Here is a 25,353-nt window from a genome sequence, read left to right as displayed (position 1 = left end):
TCAGAAAACTCCATGTTACTAAATCCAAGAGGCACTTCTATATCTTTGCGTTACCTGACTTCTCAGAAGCTTGTGACACAGGTTTTTGAAATCTTCTCTTCGTTTCCGTGACAACATGCTATTTTGCACATCCATCTACCTAATTTGTGATCTCTTCTCTTGCTCATTTGTCTTTCCTTCCTCCTATTCTATCCTAGCTGGTCATGTCAATCTCCTTGCCAAAACGTTCCTTTCTCTATTCTTTTCTGTATATAGTGTCCTCAGCTATTTCTATATCTTTACATATTATATTACTTATGCTTTCCCAGTAGATACATATCTTCTGCCCAAATCTAGCCCCTGATTTATCTGATGCTTCCAAGTGTCCATCTAATAATCTTCCCTTAAAAGCACAATGAGGATCCCCAACTTAATATTTTCAGAATAGAGCTCTTAATTCCCCCATCCCCTCCCAAATCCTTGTTCTTTCTCTCACTCAAGTCGAAGTCATCATCATCTATGATATTTTATCAAGGCAAAAAACTAAGCACCATTATTGATTTATTCCTCTTAGTCAGTGCTTCACACAGAAGTCATCACTAACGTTTATCGTTTCTATCTTCAAAATTCTTTTCCTAATTTTTTAAAATTTATTTATTTAATTAATTTATTTTTGGCTGCGTTGGGTCTTCATTGCTGCGCGTGGGCTTTCTCTAGTTGCAGCGAGCAGAGGCTACTCTTCGCTGCGGTGCGTGGCCTTCTCATTGTGGTGGCTTCTCTTGTTGCAGAGCATGGGCTGTAGGCGCACAGGCTTCAGTAGTTGTGGCACGCGGGCTCAGTAGTTGTGGCACGTGGGCTCAGTAGTTGTGGCACGCGGGCTCAGTAGTTGTGGAGCAAAGGCTTAGTGGGATCTTCCCGGACCAGGGCTCAAACCCGTGTCCCCTGCATTGGCAGGCGGATTCTCACCTGCTGCACCACCAGGGAAGACTCTCTACCTTCAAAATTGATACAGATTTTGATCCCATCTTTCCACCACCTGCACAGCCGTGCTAGTCCTTGTCTCCATAGTCTGTTTTCCTTTTATAACTGATCTGTCTGCTGCTCTTCCTGCTCTTCTTGGATTCCCAACACAGCAGCCAAAATCTTTTCCCATTACTTCCTCCCACCTTTTGTATTTATTATTATTTTGTGATAAAAACACAACATAAAATCTTCTCTCTTAGCAAAATTTTAAATAAAATTTAAACTATACTGTAGTGTTAAGTATTGTATACACTATACAGTATTGTTAACTATAGACCTTATGCTGTATATTAGATCTCTAGGGCTTATTGATCTTGAGTAACTGAAACTTTGTACACCTTGGCCAATACTTGTAATATTTTAAGATGTAATATTTCAAAAATATAAATTACATTGCCGAGTGTGACCCTCCCTTGCTGGAAAACACTCAGTGATTCCCTTTTGTCTTCAGAATAAATCCTGCTTTCTTTCCATGGATTAAAAGTCCCAACATAATCCATCTCTTGCTTCTTTCTCTAACTTTGTCTTATTCCATGCTTTCTTCCTTCCTAACTTGCTCCAGATAGAGATTTCCTGGCCTCCTTTTCGTTCCTTATACTTGCAGCCTGATTCTTCTCCTAGAGACTTGGCTTTGGTTGTGTGTTCCAAGAGGCATGTACTTCTCTGAGAATATTGCCTGGGTTGTTCATTCTTCTGCATATCTTGTAACCAGAAGCACTGCCTGTCTACTTAAGGATGTTTATATAGCCTCAGAAGACACAGGTACTTCTGTCTCCACAGCAGAGCAGATTTGTTTACTGTCCAATATATATTCCTCTTTGGCCAACCTTGGGAAATTTGCTTTCACTTCTTTCTAAAGAATTTGGGTTCTGTGACACCTGCCTACGGTGTGTACAGTATCCTCCTGTGCCCTTCTGCATTGCCTCCATGGGATCTGAGGGAAGAGAAGTGTATGTGAGCATGAAGCTCATGTTGCTTGCAGTTCAGGGCCATGACTAATAAAACCCTTTGTCTCTGAACCAGGAGTGTCGGTTCTTCCACCAGCATCGAGGAAACTGGTTACCTTGCAACCTGTTAGCTCGCAAGAAGGGTATATCTCAGACTCTACGCAGTTCTTAATAGGCTTTGACAAACAATTTCAAAAAATTACAGAAACATTATTTGCTTTACCAAAATATTCACCTCAGGGTTCTTTCCAGGAACATATTTATGTTAGTTACAATATTATGTAATTTGCAAGAGCTCCTCAATATTCTCCTTCCTCCTCTTCCAAACCTCATATGCACTCTTTCCAGGAATGCATATCAACCTATGTATTCATATGTTTAGGAATATATGTCAAGGAAGGTAGTAACCTACTTCACAAAAATTGCTGCAGTCTACAAATAACTGTCAACAGAGTGAAAGATTTTTCTATCGGTTTTGCACAGGTATCTGCAGAAGGCTCTGTACCACATCTTATTATATTTAATATGATGCAAAAGTAATGCACTCTATATTTAATGGTGTCTAAGTAACTCATTTTCATATACACATGAAAATATACATTTATATATTTCTGCCTTCAAAATTAATTGTTTTGAAAGCATAATTGGCTGTTATGTATATTTTTAAAATGTGATTTTAAAATTATAAGTTGTTGTATGATACTTTTGTCTTTCAGAGGCAAATAAATTATGGCTTTCATTTCAGGGATTCAAAGAAAACTTTTCAATATAGCCATAGCTAATTAGGAAGCCTGGAACAACTGAACCTCAATAAATAGATCTCTTATTACTGACTATTCCTTCAGAATGGATTGTACACAAATATCTTAACGTACACCTCCAATTTTTTTCAGGCTAATGATAAAAGTTGAATTCAGAATTTATAGATGAACAACTTTTTCTCATTCTCCCAGGTCTAGCTCAAAAGATACCTCCTCCCTAAAACTCCTAATTCTCCTATAAGAATAAATTATTGCTTTTTCACTCCTCTAGTATCCTAGGTTTGCCCTTATTTAATAAAGTATACAAACAAATATAAGCAAGATAAAGTGGATTAAGAATGCAAATGAGGGCTTGACTCTCATTATCTAATCACTTCCCAAGGGCCTCACTTCCTGATACCATCGTACTGGGGGTTAAAATTCAATGTATGAATTTTAGGGCAGACACAAATATTCAGTCCACAACACATGGCTACTGCAGCATTAAAGGAGGCTGGGGAACAATTACTCTGGGGGGTTATGTATCCAGCTAAAAATTGGTTCTGTCACTCAAGGAGGGAAAAATGGTAGCTGAGTAAAGAATTATCACTCTCAACCACATACTTCTACTTAATTCTTATGTTATTTTGTCTGATCAAAATTAGTTTTCACATAAATGCTACCATCACTAGAAAACTATAAGTTCCTTGGAGGAAGGAATTATGCATTATTTATCCTACTTCCTAACACCCAGCAGCATCTTGTCATGTAATTTATCCTTAATCAATATATGCTAGCTTTGATAGTATTTGTTGAATAACACAGGCTACTTTATACCAATTTTAGAAAAAGAACTTTAAATTCCTTTTAGTAAACTACATAATTCCCATGATAAAAGCCTGTGAGGATACTTTTTATGTTCGCAACTATTTAAAACGTACCTCCGTCAACCTCAGACAAATCGTTTACTAGACAGTGGAAATGAATTTTGAATGTAAGCACAGCATTTATATTCACCAATACCTTAATTCATTGGCTCCCTCAGTCATAGAATGTTTACCAAGCATTCTTCTTTGCAAGGCATTGTGGCAGGTGTTTGTCATACAAAGATGAATAAGACATAATCCCTGCTTTCAAAGAACTCAGAATCGAGTGGACATCTGTTTTGTGTATGAATGTCATTGCCTGTTATATACTTTACATATGGCACAAGTTTTTAATATCTTTACGTTCTGATCTGCGTAATTTTCTTTTGTAATATTTCCCTTTGATTGACCCCATAGACTAGCAGCAGCAGATGCAGCTTACCCCTCTATCCTTTCTCTTGTAACTTTCTGTAGGAAAAGAGACAAATTTGAATCTCGGAGGAGATATTCCTTGATAAGATATTCCTTGATAAGACGTTTATGAGGCAAATAGCAATTAATAGTGCCAGGGTGGACTGTCGTTGGCTACATGGTGCACAGCCCAGATCCCCCCCTCAGAACCAAGGCATTCATTTCTCCAGTTTCTGAGACTGATGCTTGCCAAAGATTCAGATCTGAGTCCCTCTTGAGGACTGGCCCTCAGCCGAAGGAGCTGCCTCTTCTAAGGTTATGCCCTACCCCCAGGGGAAGCTTATGTCCAGTGACTGTGAGAAGAGAAAAATTCTGTCTCCTTTTGTCAATGGGAAACAACTCTAAGAACCCTCCTAGTTCCATAGCTTTCCCTAAGATCAGTTGAGTCCTTTGTTGTGACTTAATCTCAGAGGATAACTACTCTCCTTTAAAAGCTTGAAAAAACCATACTGTTAGGCATGGGGGCATGAATTAGCAGTTCTTGCATACTTCCTCGGTAAATAAGAAGTTTCAGTCTTCTGTTACTAGATTCACGTTCTAGTGCTTTTTAAAAACTATATTTACAGTACAGTGGGCCTGGGATGATTTTGGGGTTTAGTGACAAGCGTAGGAGGGTAGAATGTGAAGGGCTATAAGGGCATTTTCTTGTGTGAAAGAGGGTGTATGGTGTGTGTATTTACTGCGATGTGTTGTAATTAGTATATATAGAGAGTATAAGGCTGTAATTACAGTGTTGGTTCCTATGAAGATAATGGTAAAATTTGATCATGAGAAGGACGATATAACTACGAACAGTTCTCTGAACAGATTAATAGTTGTGGGTAAGGCTAAGTTTGTTAGGCTTGCTAAAAGTCACCAAGTGGCTATTAGTGAGAGGATGGTTTGTAGGCCTCGGGCTAAGATTATTGTTCGGCTATGGACTCGCTCTTAATTTGAGTTTGCTAGGCAGAATAATATAGATGATGTGAGGCCGTGGGCGATTATTAAAGTGGTGACTCCTATGTAACTTCGAGGAGTCTGGATGAGAATAGCTGCAATGACAAGTGCTATATGGCTGATGGGAGAATACGTGATAAGTGATTTTAGGTCTGTTTGGTGTAGACAGATTGAACTGGTTATGATTATTCTCATAAGGAAAGCATAAGAAAAGGGCACGCTATGAATTCTGTATTGCTGTAATTCGTAGCATGCCGTAGCCCCCGAGTTTTAGTAATACGGCTGCAAGGACTAGCCTGCGATGGGGGTTTCTATGTGTGCTTTGGGTAGTCAAAGGTGGAGGCCATAAAGGGGTATTTTTACCATAAAAGCTATTATGCAGGCTAGTCACATGAAGACGTTGGATCAGGAGTTGGGTAATGTTTGGGTTCAGTATTGGAGTACTAAGAAACTGAGAGACCCCGTAGTGTTTTGGGTCTATATTAATGCTACAAGAAGTGGGAGTGATCCAACTAGTGCACAGAATAGAAAATAAAGCCCTGCCTTGAGCCGTTCTGTTTGGTTACCTCATCGAGGGATGACGATGAGTGTAGGAAATAGTGTAGGCTCGAATATAAGGTAAAATAAAATTAGTTCTTTGGTGGTAAATGTTATGATTAAAAATGTTTGTAATATGATTAGTATAGTGGTGTATAGCTTTTTAGGGTTAGTGATTCTTTGAGCATGTGAGATCGGCTGGCTATTAACATTAGTGGTAAGAGTCATATTGTTAAGATCAATAGCGGTACAGATAAGGAGTCGGAAAAGAACATTAATGAGAAATTAAGGCTATTATCATTAAACTGATTAAGGAGAAGCAGGCTTCTGAGGCTAACTAGCAGCTATGGGTTGTAGCATTAATTCAAATTATATTATTTTTTGATAATCAAGTCAGGGGTATTAGTATAATCGTAGGAACAATAAATTTTAACATTGGAGGAGGTTAAGGTTTTGCACGTAGTCGGTGCCATATATATTTGATACTATTACTAACAAGGATAATCCGAGTGTGGCTTCACAGGCTGCGGACACTAACAGGATGATTGGTATTATGCTGGATAAGGTGAAGTGTGAGTTTAGGATCATTAGAGTTGCCATGACGAATAGTGATAACATCATGCCTCCTAGACATAATAGTGAGGCTATTAAGTGGGATTGATGTATTAGCAGTCCTACAAGGGATACTGTGAAAGCTATAATAATATTTATGTATACTAAAGGCACTTGGTAATTAGGAGTTTAGTCATAATCTAATGAGTCGAATTCATTTGTTTTGTTTTAAACTAAATACCATATTCAGTTCATTCTAGTCCTTTTTGAGTTTATTCATAGGCCAGGCTAATTGCCAATAATGAGATTAGGAGCAGAGCTATGGTGAGTATTGTTTTTAAATTATTTGTTTGAGTTGCTCAGCGGAGGGGAAGTAGGAGGGCAATTTCTAGGTCGAAGAGAAGAAATGTGATTGCTACTAGGAAAAATTTTATAGAAAAATGCAGGCAGGCAGACCCTATGGGGTCAAACCCACATTCATAGGGACTTGCTTTTTCTGTGTAAATACTCAGCTGGGGGAGTCAGAAGGAGATGAGTACGAGCAATGAGGCCAGTGCTGTGTTTGTCAGTAGGGCCAGTATTAAGCTTATTATTCTTTTTCGGTCTATATACAGAAACTAACTGATTAGAAGTCAGTTGTACTAATTAATACGAAAAGAATATGAGCCTCATCAATAGATAGATATGTAAAGGAATAGTCATACAACATCTACAAAATGCCAGTTTCAAGCAGCGGCTTCAGAGCCGAAGTGGTGGTTGGATGTGAAGTGGTATTTTAATTGGCGTAGGAAACAGATAATAAGGAAAGTGGACCCAATGATTACTTGCAGTCAGTGGAATCCTGTGGCCATGAAGAAAGTTGATCCGTATACTCTGTCTGAAATTGTAAATGGAGCTTCATAGTACTCTGAGGCTTGTAGGAGTGTAAAATATACACCTATGGCGATTGTAATAAAGGGAGCTTGGGGTACGTGCTTGTGATTTCCTTCCATAAGGCTGTGGGACTCAAGTAATACACACGCCAGAGGCTAGTGGCGTGGAAGTGTTCAGGAGCGGTACTTCTAGAGGGTTTAGAGGGCGAATGCCTGTTGGCGCCCAGCACCCGCCTAATTCAGGTGCAGGGGTGAGGCTTGAGTGATAGAAGGCTCAAAAGAAGCCGGTAAAAAAGAGGACTTCTGAGATAATAAAGAAGACTATCTCATATCATAGCCCTTTTTTGACGATTGGCGTGTGATGGCCTTGGAAAGTACTCTCTCGAATAACATCTCGCCATCACTGATATATTGTTAGAGTATTAGTTAGTAGGCCTAATATTAATAATATTATCAAGTTGAAGTGGAATCACATGATTAGGCCCGATGTCATTAAGAGGGCTGAAAGGGCTCTTGTAAGAGGTCAAGGACTGAGGTTTACTATGTGGTATGCATGGGTCTGGTGGGTCATTATGTATTGTCATGTAGGTAGAGGCTTACTGGGAGGGTAAACACATAGGCTTGAATTATAGCAACGGCAAATTCGAGGATAGTAAGTAGGATAAGAATGATGAATGTAATAAAAGCTGTAGCAGTGCTGATACTTATTAATGCTAGAGTTGCCCCTCCGATTAGATGAATCAACAAGTTTCCGGCTGTAATATTGGCTGTTAATCGCACGCTAGTGATACTGGTTGGATAAATAGGCTGATAGTCTTGATAATTTCTAGTAGAGGGATGAGGGAGAGGGTGTTCCTTGTTGTAGGAAGTGAGCTAAAGATGCTTTTGCTTTGTTACGAAAGCCTGTAATCACAGAGCCAGCTCATAGGGGAAATGCTATTCCTACATTTATTGAGAGCTGCGTGGTAGGTGTAAATGAGTGGAGTAGTAACCCTAGAAGGTTGGTTGACCCAATAAATAGAATGAGTGACATTAGTATTAATGATCAAGCCTGCCCCTTGTGATTGTGGATGCTTATTATTTGTTTTGATGTGAGTTGGACTAGTCATTGTCGAAGAGAAATTATGCAATTATTAATTAGTCGATTTGATGTTGGAAATAAAATACTTAGAAACATAATAATTAAAATAACTACAGGGAGACCTATTATTGTTGGGGTTATGAAAGAGGCAAATAGATTTTCGTTCATTTTGTTTCTCAAGGGGTGGACTTTTTTTTTTTTTTTTTTTGTGGTAAGTGGGCCTCCCACTGCTGTGGCCTCTCCCACCGCGGAGCACAGGCTCCGGATGCACAGGCCCAGTGGCCATGGCTCACGGGCCCAGCCGCTCCGCGGCACACGGGATCCTCCCGGACCGGGACACGAACCCGCGTCCCCTGCATCGGCAGGCGGACCCCCAACCACTGCGCCACCAGGGAAGCCCCGGGTGGACTGTTTTTGCACTTTGGTGTGTGTTGACTCTGGGTTGGAGTAATAAGTGTACTTTGAGACTTTTAGTTGAAATATAATAAACAGTGCTAGAAACATAGATAAAATGGTAATGAATCATGTTGATGTATCTAATTGTGGCATACGATTAAGGAGAGTCTTAACTCTAGGTCTTTAACTTAAGAGGTTAACACTGCCTAGCTTCTTAACAAGTTTATAACATTGATGTGGATCATTTTTCAAAGGATTTTAGGGGTACTAGTTTGAGGATAATAGGCATGAAACTATGGTTTGACCCACAGATCTCTGAACACTGTCCATAATACAAACCTGGTGGTGTTGATATTAGGGTTGTTTGATTTAGGCATTCTGGGATTGCATCTGTTTTTAGGCCTAGGGAAGGTACAGCTCATGAGTGCAATACATCTTCGGAGGAGATTAGTATTTGGATTGTTATTTCTATGGGTAACACTACTCGGTTGTCTACTTCTAGCAGTCATAACTCCCCTGGTTTTAAGTCTGATGTTGGGATTATATAGGAGTCAAAACTTAAATCTTCACAGTCAGTGCACTCATAACTTCAATATCACTGGTGACCTATAGTTTTTACAGTAAGAGATGGGTTGTTAATTTCATCTATCATGTAGAGGATTCGCAGTTATGGCAGGGCAATTAAAATCAAAATAATGGCCTGTAAGATCATTCAAATGGTTTCTACTTTTTGTGTGTCTATTGTGCTGGTATATGTTAGCTTAGTTGTTAACATTAGTGAAATGATATAAAGAAACAGAGAACTAATTAAGAAGACAATTACTAGTGTGTGGTTGTGAAAGTGTAGTAATTCTTCCATGATGTGTGATGTTCCGTCTTGAAATCCTAGTTGGAAAGGATATGCCATAGATATATACAGGGTTTCCACCTGTGACTTAACTTTGACAAAGTTACATAAATTTTTACTAATACCTCGTTTATGGAGAAAGACATAGTGCTTATGGTGTTGGACTGAAACTGATAAAAGAGGGTTCAATTCCTTCCTTTCTTGATTATTTTAGATTGACGTAAGTTGGTTCCTCAAATGTATAATATGGTGGAGGACATCCATTTAACCATTCTAAGTTTATAGTAGTAAGTTCTACTGCTAGGACTTCTCGTTTGGATGCGAATGCCTCTCAGATAATGAAAATGATCAATACGACAACTGTTAGTGAGATGAATGAGCCTATTGGTGAAATAGTATTTCATGTTGTGTAGGCATCTATGTAGTCAGAGTATCGTAGAGGCATGCTGGATAAACTTAAGAAATGTTGTAGGAAGAAGGTTATGTTGACGTCTACAAATATGATTACGAAGTGAATTTTTGCTCATGTTGAGTTGAGTGTATATCCTGAGAATAGTGGGAATCAGTGTACAAACATTCCTATGGTAGCAAAGACAGCTCCCATTGTGAGGACATAGTGAAAATGTGCAACTATTTAGCAGGTATGATGAAGGACAATATCTAATGATGAATTAGCTAGGACAAGACCTGTTAGCCTGCCGACTGTGAAAAGGAAGATGAAACCTGGGGCCCACCTCATGGCTGGGGACCATTTAATATTACCCCCGTGGAGTGCTGCTATTCAACTAAACACTTTTACCCTTGTTGGGATAGCAATAATTATAGTGGCTGATGTAAAATATGCTCGTGTGTCAACGTCTACACCTACTGTGAACAGGTGGTGGGCTCATACAATGAACCCTAAGAATCCAATTGATATTATAGCTCACACCATGCTCATATATCCAAAAGGCTCTTTTTTTTCCTGAGTAATAGGTTACAATGTGTGAAAATATCCCCAAACTGGGCAGGATTAAAATATATACTTCAGGATGTCCAAAGAATCAGAACAGGTGCTGATACAAGGTTGGATCCCCTCCCCTTGCAGGGTCAACAAAGGTTGTGTTTACATTTCAGTTAGTAATATAGTGACTCTGGCTGCTAGTACAGGGAAGGATAATAGAAGTAATACTGCTGTGATTAATACTGATCATACAGATAGTGGTGTTTGATACTGGGATATAGCAGGTGGCTTTATATTGATAATAGTGGTAATAAAATTAATAGCCCCTAGAACTGAGGACACGCCAGCTAAATGTAGGGAAAAAATAGTAAGGTCAACTGAAGCCCCTGCATGTGCTAAATTTCTGGCCAAGTGAGGATACACAGTTCAGCCTGTACTTGCACTGGCTGCAACTATTGACGATGCCAGCAATAATAAGAAAGAAGGAGGGAGTAGTCAAAAACCCATGTTATTTATACAGGGGAAAGCTATATCAGATGTTCTGATCATTAGAGGCACCAGCCAATTTCCGAAGCCACCAATTATGATGGGCATGACTATAAAGAAAAATATTAGAGACGCATGGGCTGTTACTACCACGTTGTAGATTTGGTCGTCTCTGAGCAGTGCTCCGGGCTGGCCTAGTTCAGTATGAGTTAGTAGGCTCAGGCCGGTACCTACTATTCTGGCTTAGGCACCAAATAGCAAGTATAAAGTACAGATGTCTTTATGGTTTGTTGAGAATAATCAGCGGTTTATGAACATAGGTAAAATGGCCGAGTAGGCATTAGACTATAAATCTAAGACAGAGGTTAAGTCCTCTTTTTACCAAGCCCTGTGGTGAATTGTCCATATTGAATTGCAAATTCAAAGAAACAGCTTCAATTCTGCCGGGGCGGTGGGAGAAGTAGATTGAAGCCAGTTGACTAGGGTATTTAGCTGTTAACTAATCGTGGGAGATGTACCCCTCCAATCTAGTGAGGATTTAGCTTAATTGTGTTTGATTTGCATTCAATTGATGTAGGATATAGTCTTGCAATCCTTATTAGGTAGGAATTAAGTAAATTATACTTGCTCAGGGCTTTGAAGGCCCTTGGTCTAGTTTAGCCTAAATTACTATTCCAACACTGGTAGTATTGGTGTGAGGGGCAGGAGTATTGTGGATATTACGATCTTGGTTGGTAGGAGGATTATTTACTTTGTAGAGTCAAATTGCCATTTTATTTTTATGTTGTTTGTGGAGGGGAACATGGTCAGTGCTGTGGAGTATGTGAGTCACATGTGGAAATACAGGCTAAGTAGTGCTGTGATGGCTATTAGTGTGGATAAAATAATGTTATTGTTTTTTGTCATTTCTTGGATAATTATTCATTTGGGCATGAATCCTGATAGCGGCGGGAGTCCTCCTATCGATAGCAGGGCGGCTAGGGTAAGGGTTGTGATAATAGGTATCGTTTCATATGTGGGATAGTGATAATGTAGTGGTGGCTGAGCTGGGAATAAATAATACGAATATAGTGAGAGTTATTATAATGTAGATTACTAGGTTTAGAGTTGTCACAGTTGGGTTGTATAGTAAGATGGCTGTTATTCATCCTATGTGGGTGATTGATGAGTAGACCATGATTTTTTGGAGTTGGGTTTGATTTAACCCACCTCACCCTCCGATTAGAATGGACAACATGGATACGGATAGTATTAGGCTTAGGTTGATTGATGGCAAGATTTGGTAAAAGACTGATAGAGGCGCAAGTTTTTGTCATGTCAACAGAATTAGGCATGCTGTTAATGGGATGCCTTGTGTTTCTTCGGGCACTCAAAAGTGAAAGGGGGATAGTCCTAGTTTTATGGCCAGGGCTATTGTTATTACTGTTGATGCTGCTGGGTTGAATATTTGTGTAATGGTTCATTGGCCGGAAGAGAGTACATTAATGATGACTGCTATTATAAGTAATATGGATGTGATGGCTTGTGTTAAGAAATATTTAGTGGAGGCTTCTATGGCTCGTGGGTTGAAGTTTTTTATTATAATGGGGATAATGGCTAGCATATTTATTTCAAACCCAATTCAGACTAGTAATCAGTGGGAGCTGGTTATCACAACCATAGTCCCTAAGATGACAGTTGCTAAAATAATGATAGAGATAATGGGGTTTATTAGCACGGGAAGGACATAAACCAACATTTTCGGGGTATGTGCCCATTAGCTTATTTAGCTGACCTTACTATAGAATGTGGTGTAATATGGTAGCATGGAGAATTTTGAATTCTCAAGGGTAGGTTCAATTCCTATAGTTCTAGAAATAAGTGGGCTTGAACTTCTATTATTTACTCTATCAAAATAACTCTTTTATCAGACATATTTCTTATGTTTGTGGGGGGATGCTTGCCATTATGATGGGTAGTGATACATGTCATATGCACAGGGCTAGTGTTAAAGGCAGGAAATTTTTTCAGAGAAGGTGTATTAACTGGTCATATAAGAATCGAGGGTAGGATGCTCAAATTCATGGGAAGGATATTGTTAATAACAGTGTTTTGATGATGAAGTTGATTGTATATAGCTCTGGTGTATGTGGGCTATGAAATGCTCCCAGGAACAGGATTTTTGTGAGTATATTTATTATAATGATGTTAGCGTATTCTGCTAAGAAAAACATAGCGAAATGGCCTGCTGCGTATTCTACATTAAAGCCAGATAAGAGCTCGGTTTCTCCTTCTGTTAGGTTGAACGGGGCTTGGTTGGTCTCTGCTAGGGTAGAAATAAATCATATTATGACCAGTGGCCATGATAGGAAGATCAACCATAGTTGCTCTTGTGTTGTGGTTAGGGTTGATAGGGTGAAAAACCCGTTTATTAGGAGTACAGATAAGAGAATAATTGCTAGTGTTACCTCCTATCAGATTGTTTGTGCTACTGCCTGTAGAGCCCCAATTAGTGTGTATTTTGAGTTGCAGGCTCATCCGGACCATAAGATAGAGTACATGGCTGGACTTGATATGGCTAGTATAAATAACACTCCTAAGTTTATGTTAATGAGGGGGTATGGCATGAGTAGGGGAATTCATATTGTTAGGGCTAGAGTCAGAGCTAGGATCAGTGCAATGATGAATATGGAGGTGAAGGATGTAGCTGGTCATAGTGGTTCTTTAATGAATAGTTTGATTGCATCGGCAATGGGTTGAAGTAGGCCATGTGGTCCTACAATGTTTGGTCCTTTTCGGAGTTGTATGTAGCCTAGGATTTTTCATTCTCCTAATGTTAAAAATGCTACAGCTAAAAGAATAAGAATAACAAGGATTAGGATATTAATTATAAACATTTTGTTAGGGAAAGGGTTTGAACCTCTTGGTATAAAGGCTTAAGTTTTACGTAATTATTGGGCTCTGCCACCCTAACTAAACCCTGGTCTTGGGTGGTTGTTTAGTGTTTGTGTATTAAGTTGAGATTATGTCATTAATTGCTTTAAAGGCACTTGCTTAAAGTGGGCCTTATTTCTCTTGTCCTTTCGTACTGGGAGAAATGCATAATAGAAACTGACCTGGATTGCTCCGATCTGAACTCAGATCAGATAGGGCTTTAATCGTTGAACAACTGAAATTTTAATAGCAGTTACACCATTGGGATGGCCTGATCCAACATTGAGGTCATAAACTCTATTGTCGGTATGCACTCTAGAATAGGATTATGCTGTTATCCCTAGGGTAACTTGTCCGTTGATCAATTTCTTGGATCAATAAGTGATACTATGCTTTGACTAGTGGGTCTAAGCTTTAATCACTTAGAGGGTTTTTTGTGCTCTGAGGTCACCCCAAACAAAATTGTCAATCCATGTGAAATTTTGTTATCCCTTGGTGGTTTAATCTTTTTTTTTTGGATTAACTAACCGAAGCTCCGTAGGGTCTTCTCGTCTTATTTTGTTATCCCCGCCTCTTCATGGGGAGGTCAATTTCACTGATTAAAAGTAAGAGACAGTAAAACCCTCCTGTGGCCATTCATAGAAGTCCTTATTTAGAGAACAAATGGTTATGCTACCTTTGCAAGGTCAGGATACCTCGGTCGTTTAACAGTCATCACTGGGATGGTGGTGCCTCTAATACTAATGATGCTAGAGGTGGTGTTTTTGGTAAACAGGCGGGGTTTGTGCTTGCCAAATTCCTTTTACTCTTTTTAATCTTCCCTGGGTGCACACCTGTGTTGAATTAACAGTATGTTTAATAGATAGTCTAGTGTTGGGCTATATTTATTTACTGTTATCAGTATATTATTAGTTGCTGATGTAAACTTGTGCAAGGAGAAATATTTCTTGCTACTCATGTTAACAGTGTTGCGTCTGTAATTTTATAGATTAGTCCAGTAATAAGACTAGGAGTTAATTTATTTAATATTGCTATTAAGGTATATTTATTGTGAGCTTGAACACTTTCTTAATTGGTGGCTGCTTTTAAGTCAACTATGGTGCTGTTTGTTTGTACTCTCTAGTTAAGGTTATACCAATCTCTAAAAAGCTGTACCTTTTAGACTAACGTTTAAATATACATTGAAACTTACAAGCGGTTCTTAGTATTGTTCAACGTTGAACTGAAATTCTTTTTCTGGACAACTAGCTATCACTAGGCTCGTTAGACTTGTCACCACTACTTATAAATCTTCTCACTATTTTGTCACATAGATGATTTCGTTCTAGTAACTGTTCATAAGTAGTTCGTCTGGTTTCGGGTGGTTTAACTTAAGTTCTCTTTGTTAAAATTTTGCTAGTTAAATAATTATGCAAATGGTGCAAGGGGTAAGCTTTGCTTTTTGTTACTTTTAATGTTTCATCATTCCCTTACCGGTACTTTCTCTATAGCGCCATTGGTATTTAAATTTCTATCCTCTATACTTTAAATGTTACGTGAATGTTTTATTTGATTGGCTCGTGCTAGTATGATGGTAGGGGTGTGGGCTAGATTTAGTTCAAGGCATTCATAGGCTATGAAATCTAGGTGTAAACTAGGTGCTTTATTTAAGCTATGCTTTGGTTTATCCAAGCACACCTTCCAGTATGCTTACCTTGTTATGACTTATCTCCTCTTATATGATCGACTAGTATCTGTCAATAAGTTGTGGTTTTTGTCATAATACTCGAGGAGGGTGACAGGCAGTGTGTTCGATTTCTCTAACTGCCTACTCTTATTTCCTTCACTCCCTCTCTCATATGTTGATCCCTAGAGCACTCCTTAATAAAATTCCTCCATGCAAATCTCCATTGCAGAGTTTATTCCTGAGGAATCCCAATGACAGCACTTGGTATTTTTTTAAAGCTTTTTTTTAAAGCTTTTCTAAAACACCTCAGTATTATTTCTACTTAATCATAGCTAATAATAATTCATTATTCTACTTTACAATATGTATCCTCGCTGCAAAGTAAGCATGGAGAATACATGTTCTTCTATAATTTATATACTTTACTCCACTGTATATTTTTGATTCAGTACTTCCTCTTAGTTCACTGACTAATCCTATGGGAAACGTTTTATCTGATTTGTGCTTTTCTGAAGAACCCCAGTTTATTATAGTACCATTATATTATCTATTAAGATTATCATTTTCTAATAAATGTAGGGTTCAGGTTTCTTCCATTTTATCCTATGAAGTAGACTTTTAAAATTCATGCAGAGATATTACTCTTCTGCTTCAGTGCAGGTTTCATTAAAGGCATAAATCAAAAATGCCTTTTTGCAGGATAGAGCAAATCAGGATTGAAGTAAGTAACTAAAATATCGCTTTTGGGAAAGCTGAAAAGTTTCTTATCCATTTTCTTGATCAATTTCAACATACCGGAATGGCTTCTTCCAATTTCCATAAAAGGTAGTTTTATTTATTTATTTATTTATTTGCGGTATGCGGGCCTCTCACTGTTGTGGCCTCTCCCGTTGCGGAGCACAGGCTCCAGACGTGCAGGCTCAGCGGCCATGGCTCACGGGCCCAGCCGCTCCGCGGCATGTGGGATCTTCCCGGACCGGGGCACGAACCCGTGTCCCCTGCATCGGCAGGTGGACTCTCAACCACTGCGCCACCAGGGAAGCCCAAAGGTAGTTTTATGCACTACCTTTTTTATGTGTCTTTCTATCCATGCAATTAAGATCTATTGAACATCTATCTTGTTGCACAAGATGCATGATTACCCAAGTCCCCCAAACACCTGATGCTGGTAACAGCAAAGTTTGTTATGATAGCTTACAAAGAGAGAATAAAATATAGAATCTCTCATAGTTGTTCCCCAGGGGCATGTCTGTTCCAGCAGCCTCAAGAAAGCACCCTAAGAGGGAGACTATCACTCCCAATCTGAGCTCCATTTTTGTGCATTGATTTGAAAGGGGTGTATTAGTTTGCCGGGACTGTCCTAACAACAAAGTATCATGGAATGTGTAGCTTATCCAGGTAGCTTGAACAACAGAAATGTGTTTTCTTACAATTCTGGAGGCTAGCAGTCTGAGATTATGGTGTCATCATCAGGGTTGGTTTCTTCTGAGGCCTCTCTCCCTGGTTTTCATATGGCAGTCTTCCTCTGGTGTCTTCACATGGTCTTACCTCTGTTCGTGTTTATGTCCTAGTCTCCTCTTCTTAGAGTGACACCAGTCAACACAATACTGATGGAGAAGAACAAAATTGGAGGAATGACACTACCCAAAGTCAAGGCATACTATAAAACTACTGTACTCAAGACAGTGTGGTATTGTAAAAAGGATAGAAAAATAGATTAATGGAACAGAAAAGAGATCCCAGAATAGACCCTTATAAATATAGTCAACTGATCTTTGACAAAGAAGCAATGCAATACAATGGAACAAAAATAAAAATAGACTTTTCAACAAATTGTGCTATAACAATTGGATATCCACATGCAAAAAGAAAAATCTAGACAGAGACCTTACACCCATCTCAAAAATTATTTAAAATAGATCATAGACCTAAATATAAAATGGAAAACTATAAAAATCCTAGAAGATGACGTAGGAGAGAGCCTAGAGGACCTTGGGTATAGCAATGACTTTTTAGATTTAATACCAAAGGCATTATCCTTGAACGAAATAATTGATAAGCTGGATTCATTAAGATGAAAAACTTCTGCTCTGTAAAAGACATTTCAAGAGAGTAAGAAGACAAGCTACAGACAGAAAATGCTTGCAAAAGACTCATTTGGTAAAGGACTGCTATTCAAAATATACAAGGAACACTTAAAATTCAACAATCAGAAAACACTCAACCTTGTTAAAAAATGGGCCAAAGACCTTAACGGACACCTCACCAAAGAAGATATACGGTTGATAGATAAGCATATGAAAAGATGCTTAACACCATAGGTCATCAGGGAAATGCAAATTAAAATTAGATGCCACTATACATTTATTAGAATGGCCAAAATCCAGAACACTGAAAACGCGAATTGCTGACAAGAATGTGGAGCAACAGGAACTCTCGTTATTGCTGGTGGGAATGCAAAATGATACAGCCATGCTGAACTATGGAGACAGTAAATGTACCCGTGATCACCAGGGGTTGGGGGGAAGGAAGACATAAATCGGTGGAGCACAAAAGAATCTTAGGGCAGTGAAAATGCTTTGTATGATATACCATAATAATGGATATATGCCGTTACACATTGGTCCAACCAATAGATGTACCACACCAAGAGTGAACCCTCATGTAAACTATGGACTTTGGATGATTATGATGTGTCACTGTAGATTTAGTAATTGTTCAAAAGTGCCCCTCCAGCGGGGGATGTTGACAGTGGGGGAGGTTATTCATGTGTGGGAACAGGGGTAAATGGGAAATCGTTGTACCTTCCTCTCAATTTTCCTGGGAATCTAAAACTGCTCCAAAAAAAAAGTTCTCAAATATAAGCCCTCTCTTACTGTCCCTACTTGTCCCCCTCTCCACCAGGTGAAAATAGAAAAAAATAAGCTAAATCCAGCAGAAAAGTTAGAATAAAATATATATAAAATATATACCGTACAAAATGTGTGTTATTTCTTAGAGGTGTGCTGTGTGCTTATTTCTGAGTTTCATAACAACCAATGGAAACAGGACTAGGCCATCTATTATATAATACATAATATTCACAATTATAACTACAATTTTGATATTCCTAATAAATATCTGAGTGTAATTATTCTGCACTGAAAATTGAGGAGCAAAAGAAGTAAAATGCAACTCTTTGGATTTTAATCATCTTTTTTTTTTTTTTCCCATAGAGGTTTTGATAACTCTCTGGGAAAAAAAAATTCTACTTTACAAACTACCCTTTTATTCTTTCATCTTCTTTGCTCCACATTCCTTTTCTTGCCTTTCCTTATTTCCCTCCATTTCTACTCACTAGTAAAGGACAAAAAAGATTAGAGAGGCAAGGTCAGCAATGGAAAATATTTGGTCAGGACTAACTGGGGAGAATAATCTTAATTACAATTTTTGTCTTCTCCAAAATATATTTGGATACACGACATTTCATGCCATTCATCAGCTAAAAATGCCTCAGTAGCTAATGAACTTTCCTATCAGATATATTAATTAGGATTCACATATCACTTATTTATCAGTGCATGCAAACACCAAGAGAAGTTTCTGTATCATAAACAGCAATTATTTTCTAGCAAATTTATAAATGTATCTTTAGCATATTTTCAAAAAAAATCTTTGAATATATGCTAACATGTCTCACTCTGTTTTGTTGGCTTCCCAAAGGCTAAGCACCAAATTTTACCTCCAAAAACTTACTGGATTTTAGTTTCAATAGTCAGTTCTTTATTGCAAATCATTTATAAAAAAATGTATGTTTACCAAATGCCAATACCAGACAACCAGACAGGAGAAGGGTGGCCAGAATGGTAGTTGCTCGAACATGAAGAGAAATTAGCTGTTACAGTGCTAATAATATAAATTGCTCTTGGCCATGTTGAAGTTCCTCTTCTAGTCTATCAGTGTGGGGCAGTGAGGTGCTAATGATACCCCGAGGAGCTGCGAGGAGGAAGCTGGTCACAAAAATTGGACATGTACTAATTTAATATAAATTTTAGTGACCTGGAAGATTCTCAGATAGCCACTGTGGAGTGATGAGTTGAATAGGAAATTGGATACTAAAGCACATAAATTAAACAGTACAAAAATGTCCCTTCTCTTTCTGAGACATATATTAAAGCAGGTAATTATTTTTAATGGTCTGTAAAAACAGTGAAAAAGTCTTTGGTTGAGCAGCTGAAAGGAGTTGCTTCACTCATTAACACTTTCTAGCTCTAGCTCTATTGATGACTCCTTCTCTCTTTCTCTCCTCTTCCCCTTTCTTTCCTATTAAGGTTGCAGTTTTAGGGTAGGCACCCAGGGGACATGTTATGTTACAGAGTAGTTGATAAAGAGTTTCAGGAAGGGTTCACCCCATGCTATCCTGTCACCAAGGATGCAGGAAAATGTTGAGATGTTACAATAAAAAGCTGGTGGTTTGAAGAGAGTCACCCTAAGAGAATGGACCTTGGCCAAATTTCCACACACACTCGTTCACTATTAGGTGTGGATCAGTGGGCTAACTTGATGTGTTACTGAAACAAATGGGTTCGCTCGCCTGATGAGCAGCAAAGCCAATCTACTGACACTGGGTTGACCCCAGGGAAAGTACAGTGTTATTTTGCAGGGCCAAGCAGGGAGAATGGACAGCTGATGTTCAAAAGACCCGAACTCCCTGACGGCTTGCGGAAAAGAGTTTTTAAAGGCAAAGTGAGGGAGATGGTCACGTGGTGTGTGATCAGCTTGTGGACATCCTTCTTACTGGTTGGTGGCGAAGTAACAGGGTGGGGTTTCCGGAATCTCAATGATCAACCTCTGATTTCAACAAGTTTGGGGTCTATGTGCTGGTGGGCAGCATGCAGTTAACTTCTTCCATTTGGTTGGGATTTTAGTATCTGCAAAACGACTCAAGGATATGTCTCAGGATATTATCTAGAGACCCTGAGCAGCAACTAAAGGTCCTTGACTTTGTTTAATGGCTAAACTATTACAATTTTGTCCTACCTGGCTATTTTTGTTTGTTTCCTTGTTTCTGCATTTTTTTACTTCTATGATTAAATTTGCTTTTTGGAACTTGAATAAGTCCTAGGAGGCTAAAGATTTTCTACAAACAAGAGGCAGGGGACACAGTGGTCTGTACCCAGGAAGGCCCCACAGGGTCCTGCTTGGTTCCAGATGAAGGGAAAAAAAAAAGAAATGGAGAGAAGAGAACAAAGGAGGGAGAAGCAAAAGGAGAATGGTGAGTAGGCTCTAAGATGGACCCCAGTGATCCCTTATTCCTGGTATTTATGACCTTACGTAATCCCCTCCTCTGGAGGGTGGTCTGCACTTATAGTCAAGATTCTAATCAAGAGACTACAGCAAAAGTGTTTGAGAGTAGTTTCCAAGATTAGGTTATAAGAGAATGTGACTTCTGCCTTGCGTGTCCTTTCTTCCTCTCTCTCTCTCTCCCAATGCCCTCACTCTGGAAGAAGCAAGCTGCCATGTTGCAAGTAGTCCAATGGAGAGCCCCATATGGCAAGAAACTGATGTCTTTGGCCAATAGATAGTGAGTACCTAAGCCTTGCCAAAAGCCATGTGAGTGTTGCTTGGAAGAGAATCCTCCCCAGTCAGCCTGGAGATAACACCAGTCCCTGCTGACCCCTTGATGGCAGCCTTGTGGGAGACCTTGAGCCAGAGGCTCAAATCTGTATATACATGTACACATACACATATATAGATTTATTGTAGGAATAGGCTCCATGGTTATGGAGGCTGAGAAGTCCCAGGATTTGCAGTCTGCAAGCTAGAGATGTAAAGCCTGTGGTGTCATTCAGTCCAAGTACGAAGGCTTAAGAATCATGGGGGCCGATGTTGCTAAGTGCTGATCTGAGCCTGAAAGCTTTAGAACCAGGAGCTCCAGCATCCAAGGGAAGCAGGAAATAGATGCGTCAGCTCAAGTAGGAAGAGCAAATTTGCCCTTCCTCTGTGTTTTTCCCCTTTTCTTCTATTGTTTTATCTACAAAACTATGCATTATACTTTTAGGTTTTTAAAAACTACTGTCTTTGTAGTTCAGGGCTTGTTTGCATGCTGCTTCTTTGGAGCCCAGGCCTTCTAGCCATACCAAACATTCCCTACTTCTTTTTCATATATCACTCAAGAGTCTCCATTATCATTCAATCTTTTGAGGGCCCTTGATCTGGACTTATGAAATTTATAATACATTTCATTGTCACTCCTTAAGCTTGTCTGTGTGTGGATGTGTCTGTGTGTGGATGTGTCTGACTTTTTAAAAATTTATTTATTTATTTATATTTATTTTTGGCTGCATTGGGTCTTCGTTGTTGCATGCAGGCTTTCTCTAGTTGCGGCGAGCGGGGGCTACTCTTCGTTGAGGTGCACAGGCTTCTCATTTTGGTGACTTCTCTTTGTTGTGGAGCGTGGGCTGTAGGCGCATGGGCTTTGGTAGTTGTGGCATGTGAGTTCAGTAGTTGTGGCTCGCGGGGTCAGTAGTTGTGGCACAGGGACTTAGTTGCTCCGTGGCATGTGAGATCTTCCTGGACCAGGGCTCAAACCCATGTCCCCTGCATTGGCAGGTGGATTCTTAACCACTGCACCACCAGGGAAGTCCCTGTGTGTGATTTTAATATGCTCTCACACATTGGCCACCGGCTCACTCAGTATTCATTTAAGTTTTTCTCCTCTCTATATTAAATATATTAAATGAATAATGCACTAGTTAATGTAATATGGAGCACTCTCTATGTTAGTTTTTATTATTATTCCATCTCTCATAACTGGCATTATAGTCATCCCTTGGGATCTGCAGATAGAGAAGGAAATTGCACTTTTAGGAGATGACGCCAAGCCTCTATTAAGTCACGTCTTCCTTTACCCTTTCCTTGTTCCATTAAGAAGGGATCTGCAATGATTTACTTTTCTCTGTCAGTTCAAAACCTAGCCGTATATGGTAGGAAGGTTCTCAGTTTAGAAAAGAAACAAGGACTTGGTATGTTTCTTACATTATTTGGACAATACATTTTATCATTATGCTTCAGAATCCCGGGATAGGCTTCTTTCAGCGTGTTGAACCATGAAAAGAGGAAACAAGAATAGATTTTCACATACTTTTAAGTGAAATAATAGCCAAATAACTATTGATTCACTGTTTTTGATTATTTTCTCAGATAAAAGCAGGCTTTTTATGACAAACCAATTCCTCTATTCTGCTCTTCATGGTGAGGTCACTGTTTCTGTAAGAGGAAGGATTTCTTAAAATGTTAAAAGTTATGGCATGCTGTGGCTCTAGAGTCTTCTCAGTCTTTTCAGTGCACCTGCAGCTTAAGCAATCCATCTAGTTTGAAATAATCCAAGAAGAGATCTGGCAAATAAGTAAGTGAAAAATAATTTAACTCTGGCCATCAAAGTATCTGGGCATTACATACGAGTTATATTGGTGGCTGTAAATTACACAGTGCTAACACTGAGTTTAATGTCAACAACTGGGTAAAAATTGATTAATCAAAATTTAAATCAGAATTTAAATATTTCACTATTAGGATTTTCTCTTAGGTTTTTATTTTCCCCCGCCTGCTGTGGCAATTGCATTTTCTTTCATGCAGTTTTAGAGTTTGTATGACACTGGTTTCGTAAGACAAGCTATGTCAATTAAAGAGAACAAATTGGTTGTTGTGTTTTTGATTTTTTTTTTTTTTGATGTGGACCATTATTTTTTTTAAGTTTTTATTGAGTTTGTTACAATATTGCTTCTGTTTTATGTTTTGGGTTTTTGGCCACAAGGCATGTAGGGTCTTACCTCCCCGACCAGAGATCTAACCCGCACCCCCTGCATTGGAAGGCAAAGTCGTAACCACTGGATGGCCAGGGAAGTCCTGGTTGTTGTGTTGTTTTTTTGTTTTTTTTTTTCCTGAAACAAAGTTTTTTGACAGCATTAAGTGTAACATCTTCCAGCATCTTCAAGAAAGCATCTGGACTATGGTTATAGGTGAACATTTCTCATTTCATTGTCTGAGTACAAAGCCATTTATAGGGCAACTTATCATATAAACACCCCTTAACATCTTATAACAGAAATCAATAATAGCAAAAATGAAGACACAATTTAACCATATGCTACACCAAAAAGAAAATAAAAGATATCCTGTGAATTTCTTAAACATTTAGGGTATGCTATAGTCACCTTGCATTGATGTCTGATACATACGTTTAAAATTTTCGTTAGTTTTTGGCAAAAGGAGAGTGAAATGTTTGTTTTAATAGGAATATTAGAAAAAATAACCATTTTTGGATTCATGAAACATTTTCAGATTTCTTACTGTTTTTAAGTGCACTGTCACTCATAGATGTATGAAGAAATGATCTTGAGACATGAAAGAAAGTGAGGAAGGGGACATTTATCAAGAAGTAGAAGTCTAGGAAGAAGCAGGAAACTATTGTCTTTTCTGAAGTGTGGACCAAGTAGGGAGATATATGGACAGGTGGGGCAAGCTGTCCCCAGAAAGAAAGATATGGAAGTGGGACAGAGGTGACGAGGAGCTGGGGATATTAATATAGCTGATACTCTGGACTAGAGTAAGACCCCCAAACTGAAAAGAGAGTGGCCCTGTCCCAGCTCAGTCACAGCAGTGCCCCATGCCTGCTGGTGGCTGAGGCAAAGATGGCAGCCGTGACCCCAGAACATCAACAGTGACCCCAAGAGGCAGCCATCATCTAGAAAAGAAGTGTCTAATTGGCAAGGACAGTAACATGCTCGGCCTTGGTGGGAGGTATTCAGAGCAGCCAAATTTGGAGAAGACACAGAGAGACCTAATATGACCTTATCCAAGGATGCCAGGGCAGAGAGACAGGGTGGAGGGAGCTGGGTCGCCAGGATTGATTTATGGTAATGGGAGCACCACAGAGACTGGTGGTTTTCTGCTAATTGTCCCTCAAGGAGCCTGCAGGTCTTTATTTTGTCTAGGTACCTTCGAAACCATTACAGCTCTAACAGAAGTATTCTATGAAGAGCTATAAGTGGAAATGATCTTTTTTCTTTTGCCAGGTGTCTGGGAAAGGAGTTTACATTTTGCCTGAGGCCAATGCCTTAATGTCTTCTTAATATCTCTGAAACTTACATCGATTCAAAAATAAACTGATAATGTTATTCTAAACACCAAGGTCTCATATCCAGCTAGACTTTTTTTTTTTTCTTTAATGGTAAATTTATTCAGTCTGAACTTCTTGCTTGGGTGTATCTTGTTGGGCTGGTCACACCCGGAAATTCAGCCTAAATGTCATCTCCTCTTTGAAGCTTTTGTGGATGCTCCCAGCGGAATCCCTTCTCTCCTCTGTGTTCTGCTTTATACTCTATTGTAGCATCGTCATTATCAACTACAATAATTCTGCATGTGGCTAACTCTTCATTTGAGTCAGGGGTTCTCAAGGGTGACAATACATCAGTATCACCTGAAGAGCTTTTCAAATGTCTGCTTCATTCTGGGCCCCTGACACAGGTAGAGCTAAGTTGTGTCCCAAACTGAACAGACTCCTTCCATTTCCTAGATGCTGGATCTTGGGGTAGTTTATCAGAATCTGGGAAAGGGCAGAAAGCCATTCTCTACCAGGTTTTTAAGATGGACCAACCTTTTTTCTCTCTTACCCCCTCCTTTGCCTTTGTTGTGGTCCGATTCTGCCAAAGGAGATAGTGGATGTTTGTAAACAGAGAACTTAATTACGCATTTCATAGACACATCTAAGGAGGCGAGTCTAGGATGGGCTTTTCAAGAAGTCTTAGCTGAAAAGACACCTTACAAGTAAAACTGAATAAAGAATGGAGGTGTTTTAACTATATGTTTTTTAATTGAACACGTGTGTTATGTGCTAGTTTGTTAAGTATTTTATAATAATATAATTCTCCCTGCAACTCCATGAAGCATGTATGATCATCCTGACTTGAAAGATGAAGCAATATCCTCAGAGAAGTTAACTAGATTGCTTGAGATCATACACTAGTAAGTAGTAGGGCTGGAATGAGGCAGACGTCTTTTTACCTCACACAATCTTTTTTTTTCCAAGGTTATTTTTAAATGTTTTTTTTTTTTTTT

General features: G+C 39.0%; 1 pseudogene; it reads right to left on the bottom strand.

Annotated features, from left to right (window-relative positions):
* Positions 1-8,641: 8,641 nt before the first annotated feature.
* LOC129392315 (cytochrome c oxidase subunit 2-like) lies at positions 8,642-9,307 on the bottom strand (annotated as a pseudogene).
* Between the last annotated feature and the right edge of the window lie 16,046 nt (positions 9,308-25,353).

This window comes from Physeter macrocephalus, chromosome 8 (genome assembly GCF_002837175.3).
Source record: "Physeter macrocephalus isolate SW-GA chromosome 8, ASM283717v5, whole genome shotgun sequence".
Classification (NCBI taxonomy): Eukaryota; Metazoa; Chordata; class Mammalia; order Artiodactyla; family Physeteridae; genus Physeter; species Physeter macrocephalus.
The sequence above is the reverse complement of the archived record's forward strand: the minus strand, read 5'-3'. Positions and strand labels throughout refer to the sequence as shown.